This window comes from Oncorhynchus keta, chromosome 19 (genome assembly GCF_023373465.1).
Source record: "Oncorhynchus keta strain PuntledgeMale-10-30-2019 chromosome 19, Oket_V2, whole genome shotgun sequence".
Taxonomy (NCBI): Eukaryota; Metazoa; Chordata; class Actinopteri; order Salmoniformes; family Salmonidae; genus Oncorhynchus; species Oncorhynchus keta.
Genome location: NC_068439.1, coordinates 79,502,500 through 79,512,002, shown reverse-complemented (window position 1 = coordinate 79,512,002; position 9,503 = coordinate 79,502,500).

Here is a 9,503-nt window from a genome sequence, read left to right as displayed (position 1 = left end):
TATGTTGTCCTCAACACACACATTCAGACACAGACGCCGAGCACACACACATGCAGAACAAGTCAAACCCTGTGAACAAGCTTGGGGAGGCAGAGGAGGAGGAGGAGAGTAAGAGGAAGGGTGGAAGAAAAGGGTGATGAGAGGTGATGACAGGGTGATGTGCGGGTGATGAGAGGTGATGTGCGGGTGATGAGAGGTGATGACAGGGTGATGTGCGGGTGATGACAGGGTGATGACAGGGTGATGACAGGGTGATGACAGGGTGATGAAAGGTGATGACAGGATGATGTGGGGTGATGTGCGGGTGATGAGAGGTGATGAGAGGTGATGACAGGGTGATGTGTGGGTGATGAGAGGTGATGACAGGGTGATGTGCGGGTGATGAGAGGTGATGGCAGGGTGATGTGCGGGTGATGTGCGGGTGATGAGAGGTGATGACAGGGTGATGTGCGGGTGATGAGAGGTGATGACAGGGTGATGTGCGGGTGATGAGAGGTGATGACAGGGTGATGTGCGGGTGATGAGAGGTGATGACAGGGTGATGTGCGGGTGATGAGAGGTGATGACAGGGTGATGTGCGGGTGATGTGCGGGTGATGAGAGGTGATGACAGGGTGATGTGCGGGTGATGACAGGGTGATGTGCGGGTGATGAAAGGTGATGACAGGGTGATGTGTGGGTGATGAGAGGTGATGACAGGGTGATGTGCGGGTGATGAGAGGTGATGACAGGGTGATGAGAGGTGATGACAGGGTGATATGCGGGTGATGAGAGGTGATGACAGAGTGATGTGCGGGTGATGAGGGTGATGTGAGGTTATCGGTCTCTCACTCTCGCTCCTAGGTGATGGTCTCTCTCTTCCTCTCACTCTCCTACCTATCGGTCTCTCTCGCCATCTCTCCCGTCTCTCTCTCTCTCTCTAATACCAATCTCTGTGTCATTCCGCTCTGTCCCTGCAAATAGCTCAAGGTTCCCCCTGTCAATCAAAAATAATGTTAATTTATTGAGCAGTAAAGAAATGAGAGAGAGAGAGAGAGAGAGAGAGAGAGAGAGAGCGAGAGAGAGAGAGAGAGAGAGAGAGAGGAGAGAGAGAGAGAGAGAGAGGGAGAGAGAGAGAGAGAGACAGAGAGAGAGAGAGAGAGAGAGGGAGGCTAATAGGATGTTAGGGCCCCCCTCTGTATCTGTCAGTCAGGCAGGTGTGTTTGTGCGTGCGTGTACGTGCATGGGTAAAGTTCACATTCATTAATCATAACCTGACATGTAGCACTGTGGCCTACACTATGTGACTCCTGCCACGGCCCCTAGGGCTCCACCTATATCACTTCTAGACCCTGAGTACACAACACCCACCCTGCTTTATCTCTACACCTGTCTTATTGAAGCAGAGCTGGCTGCGCTGCGACCAAAATAACGTTGCTTTTCTCCAGCCAAACACACACATTTGGATTCATTCAACTGTGCTCTCTGGTAGAATATGAACAGTGATTTTTTTTTGTCTCAGTCACACCCCACAAACTCACGCTGCTGCCTTGACAGGAGCTAATGGGGATCCATAATAAACCCCAGGAAGAGTAGCTGCTGTCTTGATAGGAACTAATGGGGATCCATAATAAACCCCAGGAAGAGTAGCTGCTGTCTTGATAGGAACTAATGGGGATCCATAATAAACCCCAGGAAGAGTAGCTGCTGTCTTGATAGGAACTAATGAGGATCCATAATAAACCCCAGGAAGAGTAGCTGCTGTCTTGGCAGGAACTAATGGGGATCCATAATAAACCCCAGGAAGAGTAGCTGCTGTCTTGATAGGAACTAATGGGGATCCATAATAAACCCCAGGAAGAGTAGCTGCTGTCTTGATAGGAACTAATGGGGATCCATAATAAACCCCAGGAAGAGTAGCTGCTGCCTTGACAGGAACTAATGGGGATCCATAATAAACCCCAGGAAGAGTAGCTGCTGCCTTGACAGGAACTAATCGGGATCCATAATAAACCCCAAGAAGAGTAGCTGCTGCCTTGGCATAACTAATGAGGATCCATAATAAACCCCAGGAAGAGTAGCTGCTGTCTTGACAGGAACTAATGGGGATCCATAATAAACCCCAGGAAGAGTAGCTGCTGTCTTGGAAGGAACTAATAGGGATCCATAATAAACCCCAAGAAGAGTAGCTGCTGCCTTGACAGGAACTAATGGGGATCCATAATAAACCCCAGGAAGAGTAGCTGCTGTCTTGGCAGGAACTAATGGGGATCCATAATAAACCCCAGGAAGAGTAGCTGCTGCCTTGACAGGAACTAATAGGGATCCATAATAAACCCCAAGAAGAGTAGCTGCTGCCTTGACAGGAACTAATGGGGATCCATAATAAACCCCGGGAAGAGTAGCTGCTGCCTTGACAGGAACTAATGGGGATCCATAATAAACCCTAGGAAGAGTAGCTGCTGCCTTGACAGGACCTAATGGGGATCCTTAATTAATACAAATTCAAAATACGCACTATCTAGTAACCGTGGGGACCCTCAGTCCCTTCTCCAAAACAGCAACAGAAGACAGGGTTGTTGTCACGTTTAGTTTGATAGTATTTCCAGAGAGCCAAGATGGCGGGTGTCCTTTAGAGAAGAACAGGTTGTTGTCACGTTTAGTTTGATAGTATTTCCAGAGAGCCAAGATGGCGGGTGTCCTTTAGAGAAGAACAGGTTGTTGTCACATTTAGTTTGATAGTATTTCCAGAGAGCCAAGATGGCGGGTGTCCTTTAGAGAAGAACAGGTTGTTGTCACGTTTAGTTTGATAGTATTTCCAGAGAGCCAAGATGGCGGGTGTCCTTTAGAGAAGAACAGGTTGTTGTCACGTTTAGTTTGATAGTATTTCCAGAGAGCCAAGATGGCGGGTGTCCTTTAGAGAAGAACAGGTTGTTGTCATGTATAGTTTGAGAGTTTTAATGTACCAAGCTAGCTATTTTGGTTTAGAAAACAAAAACAAAAACAGGTGCTGTCATGCCTAGTTTCATCAGCAACATTAGCACAATAATCTCTGCAGGTGTGTCTGTCCATTGTGTGGTAGTGTGTTACCCATCCAAATATTAACACCTTGCCAACGAGGGCCGAGAGCCATTTGGCTAACAGGCAGACCTCTCTGTGCTATCCATGGCTCCAGGATTTTAGGAGGTAGTGTGTGTCTTTATGTTGTATATCTTTTGTCTCTGAATGTCTTTGTCTTTGTGGAAATGAGACGGTCTGTACTTCTCTTTGAAGCGAAGTCCTTTGTAATGTCTGCCAGGGGGAGTTGTATTGATTTAGCTGGGAACACACACACACACACACACACACACACACACACACACACACACACACACACACACACACACACACACACACACACACACACACACACACACACACACACACACACCGCCCCTCCACACACCTCAGTCGTCATCCTCAGTACAACTCTCCCCTCATCCGGCCATCTATAGCCATTCTCAGGATTCCATGATTGACACTTTAAAACACGTTTCACAAGGCTCACTTCTAGACTCTCTCTATTGTCCTCTAATCACAAGTAATCAGGAGACGATGTGGAACCCGGTCACTTGGGGCAACAGTGAGTGTTGTTGTCTTCAAGTAGATTTTGCTGGGATCGCTGTGCAAGAGGATGGTGGATGGACGCAAGCTTCGGCCTTTAGCTACAAAGGTTGGATGTTTTGAATCCAGCGATAGAGAGTTACACCACATAACATAGCCAGCACTGCTGTCATCCTCTAACTACTTTTGAGATTTTTTGTTTCAAGCCTATCCCAAATGTTAACCCTGACCTTAACCATTCAGAGTTAATGCCTAACCTTAACCATACGTAGAATGTATGCACACATGACTGTAAGTCGCTTTGGATAAAAGCGTCTGCTAAATGGCATATATTATTATTATTATTTAACCATTTCAGAGTTAATACCTAACCTTAACCATTCAGTTAATGCCTAACCTTAACCATTCAGACTTAATGCCTAACCTTAACCATTCAGAGTTAATGCCTAACCTTAACCATTCAGAGTCAACGCCTAACCTTAACCATTCAGAGTTAATGCCTAACCTTAACCATTCAGAGTCAACGCCTAACCTTAACCATTCAGAGTTAATGCCTAACCTTAACCATTCAGAGTCAACGCCTAACCTTAACCATTCAGAGTCAACGCCTAACCTTAACCATTCAGAGTCAACGCCTAACCTTAACCATTCAGAGTTAATGCCTAACCTTAACCATTCAGACTTAATGCCTAACCTTAACCATTCAGAGTTAATGCCTAACCTTAACCATTCAGAGTTAATGCCTAACCTTAACCATTCAGAGTTAATGCCTAACCTTAACCATTCAGAGTTAATGCCTAACCTTAACCATTCAGAGTTAATGCCTAACCTTAAGCATTCAGAGTTAACGCCTAACCTTAACCATTCAGAGTTAATGCCTAACCTTAACCATTCAGAGTTAACGCCTAACCTTAAGCATTCAGAGTCAACGCCTAACCTTAACCATTCAGAGTCAACGCCTAACCTTAACCATTCAGAGTTAACGCCTAACCTTAAGCATTCAGAGTTAATGCCTAACCTTAACCATTCAGAGTCAACGCCTAACCTTAACCATTCAGAGTCAACGCCTAACCTTAAGCATGAACTATACAGAGAGGTAACCAAATAACCACACACACACACACACACACACACACACACACACACACACACACACACACACACACACACACACACACACACACACACACACACACACACACACACACACACACACACACACTTTTTGTGACTAACAATGTTTTTGACATCACAGGAGATCTCTAGGGTGAAACGTGATGGTATAGTCCTAAGGTGGAGTTGAACAAGCCATTTTCATCCAAGGATAACTTGAAAGTTAAATTAAGGAAGATTTGCCAAAACGGGTCCCCACTACACGGCCAGGAGAGGATCACACCTCCCGTGTGAGAAAAAGTTTATTTAGCTAGTTTGTTAGCCAAAACTACAGATTGTGTAATATGAATATTATATGTATGCAAACCATAAAGACCACACTCGAAACATACTTTTAGATTGGAAATTTGCAAATTAACTTCCACTGATGCTACCTTGGCTGGTCCCACAGTTGTGTCTAGTTGACTGGTCCCACAGTTGTGTCTAGTTGACTGGTCCCACAGTTTTGTCTAGTTGACTGATCCCACAGTTGTGTCTAGTTGACTGGTCCCACAGTTGTGTCTAGTTGACTGATCCCACAGTTGTGTCTAGTTGACTGGTCCCACAGTTGTGTCTAGTTGACTGATCCCACAGTTGTGTCTAGTTGACTGATCCCACAGTTGTGTCTAGTTGACTGATCCCACAGTTGTGTCTAGTTGACTGATCCCACAGTTTTGTATAGTTGACTGATCCCACAGTTGTGTCTAGTTGACTGATCCCACAGTTGTGTCTAGTTGACTGATCCCACAGTTTGTCTAGTTGACTGATCCCACAGTTTGTCTAGTTGACTGGTCCCACAGTTTTGTCAAGTTGACTGATCCCACAGTTTTGTCAAGTTGACTAATCCCACAGTTTTGTAAAGTTGACTGATCCCACAGTTGTGTCTAGTTGACTGATCCCACAGTTGTGTCTAGTTGACTGATCCCACAGTTGTGTCTAGTTGACTGGTCCCACAGTTGTGTCTAGTTGGCTGGTCCCACAGTTGTGTCTAGTTGGCTGGATGACCTTCGGGTGATGGCCCATTCTTGATCACCACGGGAAACAGTTGAGAGTGAAAAACCCAGCTGCGGTGCAGTTCTTGACACACTCGAACCGGTGCACCTGGCACCTACCCCCGTTCAAAGGCACTTCATCCTTCTTTAACCTGTCTCCTCCCCTTCATCTACACGGATTAAAGTGGTGACATCAATAAGGGATCAGTCTGTCGTGAAAAGAGCTTCATGTTTTGTATACTCAGTGTTATACAGTATGTGACCCGTTTAGAAAAGCTGGGTACATGACGGACGTCACTACTTCACAGGAAAGTCATTTGAGTGTCATTTATTGAAATGCCTTCAGGAACATGTGCACTTTCATGTGCCTTAATTAATAACAATGATGTGTACGTCATCTGTAAATACCCCCAAAAAAATGTTAAATTACAAACCTAAGTTGGTTTTGCCAAAGAAAAAGACAATTCGTAGGCGATCGAATAAACCCCCACTGCCTTCTGTATTCCACAATAAGCAAATAGGAAAACGCTCAGCCAGAGGCGTCGCTCCTAGTGGCCGGGGACTTTAAATGCAGGGAAATTTACAGCAACCAGAGGGAAAAAAACTCTGGACCACATTTACTCCACACACAGAGACATGTACAAAGCTCTCCCTCGCCCTCCCCCATTTGACAAATCTGACCATAATTCCATCCTCTTGATTCCTGCTTACAAGCAAAAATTAAAGCAGGAAGCACCAATGACTCGATCAATAAAAAAAAGTGGTCAGATGAAGCAGATGCTAAACTACAGGACTGTTTTGCTATCACAGACTGGATTATGTTCTGGGATTGCTCCGATGGCGTTGAGGAGTATACCACATCAGTCACCGGCTTCATCAATAAGTGCATCGATGACATCGTCCCCACGGTGACCGTACATATCCCAATCAGAAGCCATGGATTACAGGCATCCACAGAGTGAGCTAAAGGCTAGAGCTGCTGCTTTCAAGGAGCGGGACTCTAACCCGGAAGCTTATACGAAATCCCGCTATGCCCTCCAACGAACCATCAAACAGGCAAAGCATCAATACAGGACTAAGATGGAATCGTACTACACCGGCTCTGACGCTCGTCGGATGTGGCAGGGCTTGAAAACTATTACAGACTACAAAGGGAAGCACAGCCGAGAGCTGCCCAGTGACACGAGCCTACCAGACGAGCTAAACTACTTCAATGCTAGTTTCGAGGCAAATACCACTGAAAAATGCATGAGAGCACCAGCTGTTCCGGAAGACTGTGTGATCACGCTCTCCGCAGCCGATGCGAGTAAGACCTTTAAACAGGTCAACATTCACAATTCCGCAGAGCCAGACGGATTACAAGGATGTGTACTGTACTGCGAGCATGAGCTGACCAATTGGCAAGTGTCTTCACTGACATGTTCAATCTCTCCCTGTCTGAGTCTGTAATACCAACATGTTTTAAGCAGACCACCATAGTCCCTGTGCCCAAGAACACTAAGGTAACCTGCCTAAATGACTACATACCCGTAGCACTCATGTCTGTAGCCATGAAGTGCTTTGAATGGCTGGTAATGGCTCACATCAACACCATTATCCCAGAAACCCTAGACCCACTCCAATTTGCATACCGCCCTAACAGACCACTGATGATGTAATCTCTATTGCACTCCACACTGCCCTTTCCTACCTGGACAAAAGGAACACCTATGTGAGAATGCTATTCATGACTACAGCTCAGCGTTCAACACCATAGTGCCCTCAAAGCTCATCAATAAGCTAAGGACACTGGAACTAAACACTTCCCCTGCAACTTGATCCTGGACTTCCTGACGGGCCGCCCCTAGGTGGCAAGGGTAGGTAACAACACATCTTCCACGCTCATCCTCAACACAGGGACCCCTCAGGGGGGTGTGCTCAGTCCCCACCTGTACTCCATGTACACGTATGACTGCATGGCCAGGCACGACTCCAACACCATCATCAAGTTTGCCGATGACAACAGTGGTAGAGCTGATCACCGACAACAACTAGACAGCCTATAGGTCAGAGACCCTGTCGCCAGGACAACAACCTCTCCCTCAATGTGATCAATAGAAAGGAGATGATTGTGGACTACAGGAAAAAGAGGACTGAGCTCCCCCTCAGGAGACTGAAAAGATCTGGCATGGATCCTCAGATCCTCAAAAGGTTCTACAGCTGCACCATCCAGAACATCCTGACTGGTTGCATCACTGCCTGGTACGGCAACTGCTTGGCCTCCGACCGCAAGGCACTACAGTAGTGTGAACGGCCCAGTACATCACCGGGGCCAAGCTTCCTGCTATCCAGGACCTCTATACCAGGCGGTGTCAGAGGAATGCCTTAAAAATGTTCATAAACTCTAGCCACCCTAGTCATAGACTGTTCTCTCTGCTACTGCACGGCAAGTGGTTCCGGAGAGCCAAGTCTAGGTCCAAGAGGCTTCTAAACAGCTTCTACCCCCAAGCCATAAGACTTTTTAGGATGGGTGTTTTTTTTTTAGGATGGGTGTTGGGCTACACGCAGCTATCATGTTCTACACACAAGACATGATCATAAACCTTTAATTTTTTTGTACGTGCCAAGTAGTATTTTGGGCAAGCATATCAAATATAAGCAAGACACATGCAGGCAGTCAACATACAAGAGATTATTTTCTCATTATCATTGCAAACATTGGCTAGTTCGTTTTTCAGTCACTCTAGCTACAATATGTCAGCATAACTATGAAGATTATCATCACATAGTATGCAGTCTTAAAGCAGTAGTTGACAAACGACGTGAGACATGATATCGCGCCGGACGACGCAAAACATGATATCGCGCCGGACGACGCAAAACGTACTCGGTCATGATCAGACTCTGGAATAAACAATAAGCATTTCAGGACAACTACTAGTCGAATAAGACATGGGAGAGAGATGACGAATTTTGGCAAAGATATTTATTTATAGACTAATACACTTGAACCAAATAGCCAAACCGAAAAATGCAGACATTACTAGTGCCTCACGACCAACCGCTATAAAAAAATGTTTTTATAATGAAATGCAGCCTAACGTGATCATTGACAGCTGCCTTGAAGGACACAAATATAAGATCACTGAAATGTAGGCTAAACTGACAGCGAGGTGAAGCGCAGCAATGAAGAATTGAGTGCGGTACGCGTTCACGGCACAACACCGGTCCTGGTCCCTATACACATAGGGGCCTTCCGGCTGCCCCGTGGTGGAACAGCTAGGTAGACTACTACGTGCGGTAGTTGGAAGATCATTGAGAAGTGAAATAGCAGTTAGTAAGGCCTGTGTGTGTTTTTGTTCTCTCCAGGAACTCAGGCTAGTGGCTACAATATGTCAACAACTATAAAGATTAGCCCACGTCATCACACAAAACGCTGATTGTGTAGGTACTGTGCCCTGCTCGTGCCACTGCAACTATCTTTAACAACAGACAGATGTTGTATAGCTTTCAATAAATATTCCGTAGGGGTGGGAGACTGTATTTACAGTCCCGGCTTAATTTTAACAGTGTGATATATTCAACAAATATAATGGTTATGTTCCAAATCGTACCCTGTTCCCTATATAGTGCACTATTTTTTGACTAGGGTCCTAGTGTAGTATATGCAATAGGCTGCTATTTGGGATGCATTATACAACGCTCAACAGTGTCTTCTAGCATTGTCTTGGAGTCATTCTCTCTCCCACATGATTAGCTGTGTCCTGTGGAGCTGAACTCAGCAACAACAAAAATAAAC